General features: G+C 39.1%; 1 protein-coding gene and 1 pseudogene across 3 annotated transcripts in view; one reads left to right on the top strand and one right to left on the bottom strand.

The window, feature by feature from the left end:
- The window catches only part of Rad18 (RAD18 E3 ubiquitin protein ligase), a 107,015-nt gene that overhangs the window by 61,374 nt on the left and 30,430 nt on the right, over window positions 1–15,211 (bottom strand). The window lies entirely within an intron of this gene.
- LOC105944964 lies at window positions 13,544–13,776 on the top strand (annotated as a pseudogene).

Below are 15,211 nucleotides of genomic sequence, written 5' to 3'. Positions count from 1 at the left end.
TGCTCAAAAGTGGCACATGTATTTGGAGTTTTTTTGTAGTGGCTAGAGGCCCTGGCATACACATTCTTTCTGTCTCCTATATTTATCTCTGCTCATGAATAATTAATAAAAATTTTAAAATGCTAAAATCAGCTAGGCATGGTGGTACATGCCTTTAATTCCCTCACTTGGGAGGCAGAGAGAGGATTGCTGTGAGTTCGAGGCCAGCCTGGGTCTACAGAGTGAGTTCCAGGTCAGCCTGAATAGAGAGATTCTACGTCTATAAATAAATAAATAAAAATAAAGCCTGTTATTTACATGGTTTTGATCACTAATTATGTGAGTTGCTAAGAGTAGAAAAGATGAACTTTTTAATTTTTCTAGAAACCTGATAGTATTTTGGAAATAATATATTAAATCAAGAATGTGCCACTATGATATTGAATTATACATGCATATAGGTCAAAATATAACCAGAAGGAAAAAAATCATATTTTGTTCTCCCCTCTGTACAAATACATATAAATAGCAAGGCCAATGGAATATAAAATTAATTTACTAGCATGAGTTCAATTCTTACAGGTATTTGCTGAAACTCCAGTATGTTAAATGTAGTAGAGAAAGAGAAAGGTCTGTAAATACCAAGGAAATTGCCCTTGCCTCCTAAACCTGCCTGAAGGCAGTTTCCAATCATATATGTCAGGGAGACAGAGTATGCCCTATCACACAGTAGATGCCTTTGAATGCAAGTAGTGCACAATGTGCAAATGCTACCTTTCTGTATCCAAAGGCAATCTATTAAAGTGACAGAGGTATAAAATAAGAATCCACAGGAGGTTATCCATCTATCTATCCACCCATCCATCCATCATCTATCTATCTATCTATCTATCTATCTATCTATCTATCTATCTATCTATCTATCTTTGTGTGGGTATGCTCCTAGAAGTATGTCTCAGTCAGAGGACAACTTTCTGGATCAGTCACTCCCCTTAACCACCCTTAGACAGGGTCTCTCATTCTCCTAGTTCAGTGCTGCTTTCGCCAGCTAGTTGGTCTAGGAACTACTAGGAAATTCTCCTGTCTCCATCTCCCAGCTTGCTGTCAATATGTATGCTGAGATTACAGAAGCCCATCATGCTTCTGGCTTGTCTTCCTGCTTTTACATGGAGCCTGGGGATTTGAACTCAGGTACTCAGCCTTCAGAGGAAAGCACTTTACCACTGGGTCACAATGGCACCAGCCCTACATACTTTTATATTTTATTTTATTTTATTTATTATTTTTTTATTTTTCCTTTATTTTATTTTTAGTTTTTCCAGGGAGGATTTCATTGTAGCTCAGGCTGACCTGGAATTCACTCTGTAGTCTCAGGGTGGCCTCGAACTCACAGTGATCCTCCTGCCTCTGCCTCCCGAGTGCTAGGATTAAAGGCATGCACCACCATGCATGGCTATGCTTTTGTATATGTAGTCAAAAGTTCGAAATTTGACTCAAAATAGTCCATCGAAGAGTTATAAATGACAGATGAAAAATTAGAATGACTTAGTAATTGTTAAGTTACAGAGTAGATACATAGGGGAAATCAGTGAATGTTTTATGTAATCTACCTCTACTTGAAATACTTGAAGTACTTGAAATAATCCCTATTAAAGTTTACTTTTAATCCAAAACCCTTAAAAGGAAGATCACTTAAGACTGCAACTGCCTCTGTTTAATAAATGTTTTGGTTGTCCAAGCACAAAGCAGTACTTTTGCCTCCCTGATATTATAAAACTGGTAGAACCCATGCAAACAATCTCTCTCCTTTCCAAACTTACTGAGTCATTGTGCAATAGGAGAACAAAGGGACATTTGCATTCTACCCAATCCATTATCACAAGCACCACTCAAGAGAGAAAACATATGGCATACTCTACAGTATTAAGAAAATTATATTAGGACTGAGTACAATTAAGGGCTTAAACTGTTTTCAAAGAGACTTCTGATTCTGTTTAGGATGTAGAGATCTAGAAATAGTCTTACACCCTAACGACAAGGAAAAGCTGAGCAATCTATCAAACCATCATTTTCTTTTCTTTTCTTTTTTTTAAGGTTTCACTGTAGCTCAGGCTGACCTGGAATTCACTATGTAGTCTCAGGGAGGCCTTGAACTCATGGCGATCCTCCTACCTCTGCCTCCCGAGCGCTGGGATTAAAGGCGTGCACCACCATGCCCAGCCCTTTAAACCATCATTTTCTTGAATGCACCAGAGTTAAAGTCAGAAAGCAACTAACAATCCTGAAACTGAAAGGAAACAGACAACAAGGCTGGGATGGGTAGGGTTGTTGTGAGAATCAGCCAACAAAAAGCAATATATGAGGGCACGGTTGTGACCACCCACCTCTGAGGAAGAAGATTGCAAATGTTTGATGAATTGTAAAATGCAAGAATGGGCTACTAAGCAAGGATAAAAACACTGGGAGGCTCAGACATAAGAGGCACTCATCTGATGCAACTGAAGACCTTTCTTCCTTCCTTTCCTTCCCTTCCCTTCCCTTCCCTTCCTTCCTTCCTTCCTTCCTTCCTTCCTTCCTTCCTTCCTTCCTTCCTTCCTTCCTTCCTTCATTCCATCCTTCCTTCCTTCCTTCCTTCCTTCCTTCCTTTCCCTTCCTTCCCTCCCTCCCTCCCTCCCTTCCTTCCTTCCTTCTTCCTTTCCTTTCCTTTCCTTTCCCTTTCTTTCTTTCCTTCTTTTCTTTCTTTCTTTCATTCTTTTTAGGTAGGGTCTCACCATTCTAGCCCAGGATAACCTGGAATTCACTCTGTAGTCTCAGAGTGGCCTGGAACTCATGATGATCTTCCTGCCTCAGCCTCCAGAGTGCTGGGATTAAAGGCATGTGCCACTACACCTGGCTTTGAAGACTGTTTTCTATACACCTCTCACTGATAGGAGTACCCAGCTGTTCTCAATAAACATAAAGTAAGTGTTGACCTGAGAGCAACCATAAAACTGAAACCAAGCTCAACCCCTGACCAGATTCATGCAATCCCAAACCTAGATAGAAGAGAAAACATGTTCATTTCCATGCATAAGTACTAATGACTTCCATGTTCAGATCCTTACACATAAGCTCTAGCTTACAAACATGGAAGACATGCAGAAAAAGCAAGCAAACAATATTAATGAAACAGATGCAGTTATCAGCCAGATGTAAGAACTACATTAACTATCAGTCATGATAAAGGATCTAATGGAACGATAAACAACAAACATGAACAGATAGGGCATATCAATAGAAACTAATCCAACAGACATTCCTTCAGAAAGAATAAAACAAAAATGCTATAATAAAAAATAATAGTAGCTAGGCATGGTGATTTATATCTTCAATCCCAGAAACTCAGGAGGCAGAGGTTAAAAAAATTGCTGTGAGTCCAAGGTCAGCCTGAGACTACATAGTGAATTCTAGGTCAGCCTGGGTTAGAGTGAGACTATCTCAAAAAAAAAAAGGAAAAAAGAAAGAAGGAAGGAAAGAAAAAAGTAAAAGGGGGGCTTCCAGGAAATATGGAGGCATAGTAGCCACACCAAAACAGCCTAGGGAAGGAAAGCAGAAACAGCAAAATACACTCTTCTACTGAAAAGTGAAGGTGCTTGAGTCATTAATCAACCACAGCAGAGAAGCAGGACTAGCATATTCCAGAAAGGAGGAAACCAGCCAGAATCTTGCTGAGGTGCCAGGGGCCCTGGTAGGCAACTGCCCATAAACCTGGCCAGGACAGAGCTACAGGAGCAGAAACCAGGTAAAGGGATTTTCCACTCACATCAGCCTCCTCACAAAGTCAAGAAACATGAATGAGAAGACAACATGAATCAGCTGAGCAGCTACTGAAGGACAACATAAACAGGACCAGCTAAACAGCTCCAGCACACTTCCAGGCACCCTGAATAGCCTCCCATCCTACAACCATCAAGGTCATGAACCTCCAGCGAACTCATTCATGCCCGGCTGCCCAGCACCCAGAAAGATCAAGGTGGGTACTCAGTATTGATGAGCTTGGAAGCCATCCCAAAAGGTAACAGGGCCTATTTACACAAAGCCAGACACATAGGCCTGCAATGGAAGTGCTAATCTCTCTTTCCATGTCATTACATTTGACTGATATATTCTTGGTTGGCTTTACCATTCTCACAAGCTGTATATTGTGTTGACTATTGTTGCCTTTGACATTTCCTGATTTTTAGTATGTTTATCTTCTTCTTCTGCCATTATTGGGGGCAGGGTCTGACTAGCACCAGGCTGACTTGGAATTTATTTCAGACTAGAAAATCTTAACTACACAGTTGACAGGCTAAGGATGTAGGGCAACACACACCCTTGGGGACTTTGGCTTTATTAGATTATCTGTTTATTTTAATGTCTACCATCACATAAATATTCTGTGCTGGTTTTGATTGAACGTGTATATTGCTCAGTTGATTTTAGAATGTACCAGTAATTTACTCCACCCAGTCTACTACAATTCTTGAATAGCAGGTAAAATCAGCACCTAGGGTAACTTCTACTCTTTCTCTTGGAGTTTGAGAGCTACACCTGCACCAGAAGATATATAAAGTTGGATTTACACAGCTAAGAACACTGCAGCTAATTAGAAAACCCAAGATTCAAATTAAATCAAGATGCAAAAATCTCTCCAAGGAACACACACACAAAAAAAAATCATAATACAATCCCACCAAAAATTACAAATCCATCAGAAATTACCTCCAGTGAGGTTATTTTAGAGGAAATTCCTGACAAAGATCTCAAAAAAATGACTATACTAAAAAAAAGAAGAAATCAAAAGAATCAAAGAAAAAGCAAAACTCCTGAATGATAACACAAGAAATCAATTTAATGAAATAAGATGGTCAATACAAGATATGAGTAAGGAAATAAAAATAATTTAAAAAAAAATCAGAAATATAAAAATGAAAAACAGAGTAAGTCAAACAGAAAACTCTGTAGACAGTCTCACCAGTAGAATGGATCAAGAAGACAGAATATCTAAACTAGAAGACCAGGTGTCAGATCTAATAAAGGCCAACAAAGAGAAAGACAAATGAATAGGAAGGCATGAATGGTTATTTAAAGACATTCAAGACACCAGGAGGAGATCAAACATAAGAATTCAGGGCATATTAGAAGGAGAAAAATTTCCCTCCAAAAGTATAAAAGGTATTTGCAACAAAATCATAGAAGAAAAATTCCCCAAGTAGGAAAAATGATTCCAATATAGATGTAATATAGATGCTTCCACCTATAGAATGCAAAACAGACAAAAACCAGGAAAGAACCTCTCACTGCCATATTATAATTAAACTACTAAACACACAAACCAAAGAAAATATATTAAAAGCAGTTACAGAGAAAAATCAAGTCACATATAAAGGTAAACCCATCAGGATAACAGCATATTACTCAACACAAACTTTAAAAGCCAGAAGGGGGGGCTGGAGAGATGGCTTAGCGGTTAAGTGCTTGCCTATGAAGCCTAAGGACCCTGGTTCGAGGCTCGATTCTCCAGGACCCACGTCAGCCAGATGCACAAGGGGGCGCATGCATCTGGAATTCTTTTGCAGTGGCTGGAGGCCCTGGCGTGCCCATTCTCCCTCTCTCTCTCTCTCTCTCTCTCTCTCTCTCTCTCTCTCTCTCTCAATCTCTCTCTCTCTGCCTCTTTCTCTGTCACTCTCAAATAAATAAATGAACAAAAAAATATAAAAAAAAAAAAGCCAGAAGGGCTTAGAATGACATATTCCAAGTTCTGAAAGATAACAACTGTTAACAACAATTACTTTACCCTGCGAAGCTATCCATACAAACAGGTGGAGAAATAAGAACATACCACAACAACAACAAAAAAAGGCTAAAGGAATATATGAACACTAAAACAGGTCTATAGAAATACCTGAAGGATCCTCCATGCTGAAGAGAAAAGAAAGCATACATAAGGAATCTGAAAAAAAAATAAATAAACCACACTAATATATTAGTTTAAAAAAAGAGAAAGGATAAAACTGGAAGAACTATAAAACAACAAGAATGGCAAGAATAAATATACACCTTTCAATCATAACTCTTAATATCCACAGGTTCAATGCCAAAACCAAATGACACAGGTTTGCAAACTGGGTTGAAAAGCAGGATACTTCTGTTTGTTGCCTCTAACAAACTCAACTTTCCACAAAAGATGGACACTATCTTAGAGTGAAAGGTTGAAAAATGGTGTTTCAAGCAAATGGGCCAAGAAAACAAATAGGTCCTAATATCTGACATAGTAGACTTCAAACCAACATTAGTTAGGAAAGATAAGTAAGGTCATTTTATATTGATAAAAGGAATACTTCAATAGGAGGACGTTATAATGCTGAACATATATGCACCAAACATGGGGCTCCCAATTTCGTCAAACACTATTAGAATTTAGGTCACAGTTAACACCAAACACAGTTGAAGTGGGTGACTTCAACATCCCACACTCATCAATTTGACAGGTCATCCTGGCAAAAAACAAAAAGAGAAGCATCTGGATTAAATGGACCTAACAGATATACACAGGACATCTCATCCAAATGCTATAGAATACACACTATTTTCAGCAGCACAAGGAACATTCTCTAAAATAAACCATATCTTAGGATACAAAGCAAATGTTAACAAATACAGAAAAACTGAAATAATTCCTTGCACTCTATCTGATCTTGACAGGAAAAAAAAATCAATAGTAACAAAAAGTATAGACATAGCCAGGCATGGTGGTGCACACCTTTAATCTCAATACTTGGGAGGTAGAGGCAGGAGGATCTCTGTGAGTTCGAGGCCACCCTGAGAATCCATAGTGAATTTCAGGCCAGCCTGGGCTAAAGTGAAACCTACCTTGAAAAACCAAAAAAAAAAAAAAAGTATAGACATACACCAAATCATGGAAACTAAACAATACACTACTAAATGATGAATGGGTCAATGAAGAACTCAAAAAGGAAAACAAAAAATGTATAGAATCAGATGATAAAGAGGATACAACATACCAAACCTTTGGGACATAATGAAAACAGTCCTAAGAGGGAAATTTATATCTCTAAGTGCTTATATTAAGAAATTAGAAAGGTTGCAAGAAAACAACCTAATGCTTCACCTTAAGGCTTTGAAAAAGAAGAATAAGGCAAACCAAAATTCAGTAGATGGGAAGAAATAATAAAAATTAGGGCAGATATTAATGAAATAGAACCCTAAATAATAATAAAAGAATCAATAAAACAAAAAGTTGGTTCTTTGAAAGGGTAAACAAGATTGATAAACCCTTAGCAAATCTGACCAAAAGAAAGAGAGAAAAGACACAAATTAATAAAATTAGAGATAAAACAGGCACCATTACAACAGATACCAAAGAAATTCAGAAAAATCACAGGGACATACTTTAGGAATTTAGGAGTTTAAAACTCTGAAAGAAATGGATGATTTCCTTGATTTATATGACCTACCAAAATTAAATCAGGATGAGATTAAGCACTTAAATAGACCTACAACAAGTACACAGATCCAAGCAGTTATATAAAAAAAGAAAAAAAATCTTTCAACTTGCCAGCCGTGGTGGTACTCACCTTTAATCCCAGCACTTGGGAGGCAGAGGTAGGAGGATCACTGTGAGTTTGAGGCCACCCTGAGACTACATATTGAATTCCAGGTCAGTCTGGACTAGAATGAAACCCTACCTTGAAAAAACAAAAAAAACAAAACAAAACAAAAATCTCCCAACTAAAAAAAGTCCATCCATGTGCTAACAATAAACAAGCTAAGGATAGAATAAGGAAGTCACTTCCATTCATAATTGCATCAAAAACAATAATAATAAAGTACCTTGGAATAAACCTAACCAAGGAACTGAAGTATCTCTACAATGAAAACTATAAAACACTCAAAACAAATTACAGAAGACACTAGGAAATGTAAAGACATCCCTTATTCTTGGATTGGAAGAATAAATACTATGAAAATGTCAATCTTACCAAAAGCAATCTATACACTGAATACATTACCCCATCAAAATTCCAATGGCATTCTTTACAAAAAGAGAAAAAACAATCATAAAATTCATTTGAATGCACAGAAAACCTTGAATATCTAAAACAATTCTGAGCAACAAAAATAAGGTTGGTGGTATCACCATAATAAATTTAAGTTAAAGAGCCATAGTAACAAAAACAGCATGGTACTGACACAAAAACAGATATATAAATCAATGGAACAGAAAATAGGACCCAGATGTAAGTCTGGGCAGCTATAGCCACCTGATCTTTGACAAAAATGCCAAAAATACCCACTGGAGAAAAGACAGTCTCTTCAACAAATGGTGCTAGGAAAACTGGATATGTATCTGTAGAAGGATGAAAATAGATCATTATCTCTCTCCATGCACAAGAATCAAGTCTAAATGGATCAAAGACCTTACTATCAAACTCTGAAACTGCTAGAAGAGAAAGTAGGGGAAACCCTTCAATATATTGGTATAGGCAAAGACTTTCTGAATATAACCCCAATTGCTTAGGAAAAAAACTACTGATCAACCACTGGGACCTCATGCAATTACAAAGCTTTTGTACAGCCAAGGACACAGTGAATAAAGCAAAAAGGCAACCTACAGAATGGGAGAAAATCTTTGCCAGCTATACATCTGATAGAGGATTAATATCCAGGATATACAAAGAACTCAAAAAACTAAACAATAAGAAATGAAACAACCCAATTGAAAAAATGGGCTATGGGGCTAGAGAGGTGGCTTATCAGTTAAGGTGCTTGCTTGCAAAGCCAGAAGACTCAGATTCAACTCCCAAGGACCCACGAAAGCCAGATGCACAAGGTGGCACATGCATCTGGAATTCATTGCAGTGGCTAGAGGCCCTGACCCACCCATTCTCTCTCTATCTACCTCTTTCTCTCCTTCTCTCTCTCTCTCTCAAATAGTTTTTTTAAAAAGGGCTATGGATCTAAATAGAGAGTTCTCAAAAGAAAAAATACAGATGGCCTATGTTTATAGCTGCTCAATTCATTATAGCTAAGAACAGGAATCAACCCAGATGTCCATCATTAGATGAATGGACAATGAAATTGCAGTACATTTACACAATGGAATTCTACTCAGCAGTAAGAATAAACGATATAATGAAATTCGTAGAAAAATGGACAGACTTTGAACAGATCATAGTCAGCGAACTCACATAATCACAAAAAGACAAGCACCACATAGTGTCACTTATCTGAGGTTCCTAACCTGGACCTGCTCGAGTTGCTGACATACTGATGGGCAACTCACAACCTAGACAATAGGGATGGAAGGGCTTAGGAGGAGAGGAAAGGGAAGGGGGAAAAACACACAAAATTAAATCCAAAATGAGCTGACACCACAGAAACTTTTATCCTTGGGAACAGCCTAAAAGATACAACCTTCAAAAGGAGTAAGGGGGAGGCCAGGCGTGGTGGCACACACCTTTAATCCCAGCACTCAGGAGACAGAGGTAGAAGGATTGCCAGGAGTTGGAGGCCACCCTAAGACTCCATAGTGAGCTCCAGGTCAGCCTGGGCTGAGACCCTACCTCGAAAAACCACCAAAAAAAAAGGAGTAAGAGGGGGGCACCTGGAAAGTAGGGATCTGGTGAAGGTAGGGTGAAGCCTAAGCTTAAAAGGGAACTTGTTTTTCTGTCTCTGACCTTTAACTCCCAGTACCAGAGATTGGTGCTACCCACATTGATCTGTTGATCAGCGAGACCTACGAGGTCCCCAAATAACAGCTTTTTGTCAAAGCACCTGATTACCCACCTGAGGCAAAAGCTAAGGCCCTATTGCTGAAGACACCATATGCTGATAACATAGAATATGGAAAGACCTGGCTGGAATTTAGAAGAAAGCCAGTCCCCAGACAGGTAGTGAGATTGGAGGAGATAAACTAACCCTTGCACTCCAACAAAGCCACAGCTGAAATCACAGAGGAGTTGGGGAGACAAGCAAGAGTGCTGCTTGCATGCAGAACCTGATAATCAGTACCAGGGTGCAGGAGACAGATGCTGAAGATACTCAACACTAAGAGTTATCACTTAAGTATACTTAAAACTAGCCAGGTGTGGTGGTGCACGCCTTTAATCCCAGCACTTGGGAAGCAGAGGTAGGAGGATCACCATAAGTTCGAGGCCACCTTGAGACTACATAGTGAATTCCTGGTCAGGCTGAGCTAGAGTGAGACCCTCCCTCAATAATAATAATAATAATAACAACAACAACAACAACAACAATAATACTTAATCCTCAAAATAGCAAGGGAAGAAATACTAACAAACTCTTTATATAAACAAGTACTACTCTGGGCTGGAGAGATGGCTTAGCAGTTAAGCACTTGCCTGTGAAGCCTAAGGACCCCAGTTCAAGGCTCAATTCTCCAGGACCCACGTTAGCCAGATGCACCAGGGGCACATGCATCTGGAGTTCGTTTGCAGTGGATGGAAGCCCTAGTGCGCGCGTGTGCGCTCGCGCACTCTCTCTCTCTCTCTCTCTCTGCCTCTTTCTCTCTCTGTCACTCTCAAATAAATAAATAAAAATGAACAAAAAAAATAAAAAACAAGTACTACTCTGATACCAAAATCAGATAAAGATATAATGTAGTTACCTTCTTGTTGCTAGGACAAAACACCCAACCAAAAGCAACCTAAGGGAGAAAAGGGTTTATTTCAGGCTTATAGTTTCCAAGGGATGCTTCATCATGGCAGGATGCTGTCTTATGCATCAGATATCTACAGCATGTAGAGAACATCCAGCACCAGCAAGCATGAACTAACTGTGAATTCACAGTAGGCTAGACTCTACCCTAAGGTTCTCCAGCAGAGCTCTACCTCCCAAATGTTCCACTTAATCAAAAACACCTAATGCTATGGGGACATTGCATTCAAACCATCACGCCTAAGAAAAAAAGAAAATTACAGGACCAGAAAAATGTCTTAGTGGTTAAGACACTTGCTTGCAAAGCCTAAAGACCCAGGTTCAATTCCCCAGAACCTATGTAAGCCAGATACACATGGTGGCACATGCATCTGGAGTTTATTTTCAATGGATAGAGGCATGCCCATTCTTTCCATGTGTCTGTCTGTCTCTCTCTCTCTCAAATAAATAAATAAAAACAGGAAAAAATTACATACCGCTCTCCCTCATGAACATAGATGCAAAACTAGCTTGGGCTAGAACCTACCTAAAGAAAAAACAAAAATAACAAAAACAGACAGCATGGTACTGGCAGGAAAACAGATCAATGCACCAGATTACAGAATACAGATGTAGTTAGCTTATTTTTTTTTCATAAAAATGCAAATAATACTCACTGGAGAAAAGATAGCCTCTTTAACAAATGGTGCTGGGAAAACTGGATATGTGTATGTAAAACAGTAACACTAGATCCTTCTCTCTCTTCATGCATAAGAATTGACTCCAAATGGACCAAAGACTTTAATATCACACCTGAAACTGCTAGAGGAAAGCATGGGGAACACACTTCAACATATAGGTACAAGCAAGGACTTTCTAAACAGAACTCCAGTTGCTCAGGAGATAAAGCACCAATCAACCATGAGACCTCATGGAATTTTGTACAGCAAAGGATACTGTTAATCAAACAAAAAGGCAGCCTATAGGATGGGAGACAATCTTTTCCAGCTATACTTTGCATGGAAGAATAATAACTAGGATATACAAAATACTCCTTCCCTTTTGGAATAGGAATGCTTCCACTGTTCCATTGTACAATGGAATATGTAACCTTATTTTTTAATTTTTATAAGGTTTCACAGTTAAAAGATTACTGTGCTGGCTTGATTAGATGGCCCCCAGAAACTCATGTCTCCTGAATGCTTGGTTCCCAGCTGATGGCAATTTGGGAGGTAGAGGCTTACAGAAGGAAGTGTGTTGTTGGGGGCGGACTTAGGGGTGTTATTGCCAGCTTCTACTTGATAGAATCTGGCTCACTCTACTATTGTTTGCCACCTGCTGTGGCAGAGACAACTGGATCCTTGGGACTCACTGGTCAGCCATTATAGACTACTGGGATCATATATGTCAAGTGTTCCTGGTAAGGGATATTCTGAGGACATAACATCAATTTTGTAGTATTCTGGCCAGGAATGTAATTATAAGGGAACATTAGAAAAAGCCAATTTATTTGGAAGTGCCTCACCACCTCACACAGAAAGGCCAATTCATGAAAGACAAAGGAAGGGCTGAGGACTTTCCCAGATTGAAAAGATTAATATAAGAAAATGCAATATGTGATCCAAAACAAGATCAATGTGCTGCAGGGAAAAATCCATAAAGGCTATTACTGGAATAGAGATGACAGATTAGATAAGAATATTCTAACAAAGTTAAAGTCTCTGACATTCATAACTGTGCTGTGGCAATAAGAGATAATGATGTTTTTTCCCTAGGAAGTACACAATGAGGTTTCTAGGGGTAAAGAGTCAAGGCTGCACAACTTATTCTCAAAAGGTTTATAAGAAAATAACTATGTGCAGATACATACACATTGAGAGTAAAAGAGACAGAAGTAGTAATTCTCAAAGAAAATGGGCCAAAATACTAAGAACTAATGAATCTGTGCAAGAGGTAGATATGTGTTCTTTAGGACAGTTTGCTTTTCTGTGTGAAGCTGTTTCCAAATAAAACAAACAAGAGCAAAGTTTCACTGAAAGTGAGAGCAGGGGCTGGAGAAACAGAAACAGAAATAGATATAGAGGTACTTGCTTGAAAAACCTGATGGCCTGATACTCATTAGCCTTGGAAAATTTTCATCACCTGATAACATGACACATCTAGTAAATCCCATAGACAGGCAGAAGTGGAGGATGAATTTTCTAGGAAAATACCAACCCAATCCTGGAATGTCCCCTCCCCTGGCCCATTTATTAGTTTGCTCAAATGATAAGCAATCCAAAATCAGAGATGCAACACTTTACAAAACCCACACTCAGCATACACTTTTGCTAGTAAGAAAGCTTTAAGAAAGCTTTGTTCCAACTCCTTTCTCTTAGAATCAGGGAACACTGGGAGAAGTCTCAATCTAGTCTATCTTTCTTTGTTTTGTTGTTATGAGACAGGGTCTTGGATATAGTCCTTGAACTTGGAGCAATCCTCCTGTTTCAGCCTTCTAAGTGCTGGGATTGCTAGCATGAGCCACCATGAGGTTTCTTTGACCCTTCTTGCACTTAATCTGGCAAAGCAGCTCACACAACCAAAGGAAATACTTGGGTGAATTGACCAGTTTACTATAAAGGACACTTTAAAGGACACAAAACAAGCAACCAATTGATGAGATACAAAGGAAGGGGGATGAACAGGATCCCATCCTAAGAATGTCTGCCCAGGGTTGGAGGGATGGCTTAGTGGTTAAGGCGTTTGCTTGCGAAGCCTAAGGACCCCAGCTCAAGTTCTGAGCCTGTGTTTGGCTCACAGATAAGGCCAGGAAAAAAATTAAAGATCACTACTCAAGCAGAAGTTTCCTAAGACTGCTATAAAGATGTTTGACATAAAGGTGTAGGCTGAGTATGTCATGGAATGCGCTGCAAAAGACCCATATGGCTTCCTTACAACAGTCATTTCAGCCTTCACTCCACTGCTCCTAGCAAGTGCTGTACTGTCCTGGGAATTAGTCAAGAGAAAAAGCAAAAGCAGCAGCAAAAATGTCAAAAAAAAAAAAAAAATTTGCAAAAGAAACAACTAAAAAGAAAGATTAAAGGGATGGACAGGTAGTGCAACTGGAGAAAACCCATTTGGAAATCATGCGGCTTTGGAAGGACTTGGTAAGGTTTCATTCGTGTTCATGATAGTATTATTCAGTGATTTAAATCTAACCATAGAAGAATCATGTTCTGGGCTCAATACTGTAATAACTTTTAGGTTTGAATAGAACTTTGTTGGTTTCTACTGGCAGTTACTATGAACTGGTATTTACCATACTGGAGCATCTTTAATCTGAAAATCCAAAGCCCTGTCAAATCTGAAACATGCACAGACATGATGCTATGAGTAGAAAGGTCCACACCTGAAGTTGTGAAGGGTTGCAGCTATAATACAAGAACACTGAAAATACAAAAATATCTCCAGGCTATATGAAATGGAGATGAATTTTGTAATTATATTTGGATCCCATCATCTAGGAATTATGCAAATACTCTAAGGTCTGGAAAACTAAAATATTACTGGTCAGTATTTTCATTAAGGGATGCTCAACTTGTAGTACAAGTTCTTTGTAACTGACAACTGGGTGCCACTTTGCAGCCTGTTTTCAAGTGAAAAACACTGTATGTAGAAAAATAATGGCTTTAAGATTATTAACTTGAATCAAATAGTGGTTTAAAATGAGGTTCTAGCTGAGCGTGGTGGTGCACACCTTTAATCCCATCATTCAGGAAGCAGAAGTAGGAGGATCACCGTGAGTTTGGAGCCACCCTCAGAATACAGAGTGAATACCAGGTCAGTCTGGGCTAGAGTGAAACTCTACCTTGGAGGGTAGGGGGTGGGGAAGAGGTTCTATTCTGGATAGGATATTAAGAATGTAAAAGAATTGCCCTCAGAGGGCAAGTGGTTGCCTGCAAAGACTAAATACTCAAATTTGATTCCCCAGCACCTACATAAAGTCAGATGCACAGGCAGCCCATGTGTCTGAAGTTTATTTGCAGTGGCAAGAGCCCCTGACATGCCCATTCTCCATCTGCTTCTTTCTCTTTCTCTTTCTCTCTCTCTCTCCCTCATAATTTTTTTTTTTTTTAATCACAGTTTAAAGCTGGGCAGGGTAGCTCACACCTTTAATCCCAGCAGTTGGGAGGCAGAGGTAGGAGGATCACCATGAGGTTGAGGTCAACCTGAAACTACATAGTGAATTCCAGGTCAGTCTGAGCTAGAGTGAAACCCTACCTCAAAAATAAACAAATAATAATAATAAATCACAGTTTAATACAACTCAACAATTAAAAATAAGTGAACTAAGATAAGTGAGGAGGCTATGCCAGTGTCAGACAGGCAGGTTTGCAAACAAAGGAGTCAGGTGAAGCAGAGAGAGAGGTGAAGACTTTGCTGAGAAACAGACTGAATTGTCAAGAAGATGTAACAAGCACAGGTCCTGCTGGTGCGCACCGGTCATCCCAGCATCTAGGAGCCAGAACTGGCTCAAAAAATAGCAAAAATA

The sequence above is a fragment of the Jaculus jaculus genome, chromosome 14 (assembly GCF_020740685.1).
Source record: "Jaculus jaculus isolate mJacJac1 chromosome 14, mJacJac1.mat.Y.cur, whole genome shotgun sequence".
Lineage (NCBI taxonomy): Eukaryota > Metazoa > Chordata > Mammalia > Rodentia > Dipodidae > Jaculus > Jaculus jaculus.
The sequence above is the reverse complement of the archived record's forward strand: the minus strand, read 5'-3'. Positions and strand labels throughout refer to the sequence as shown.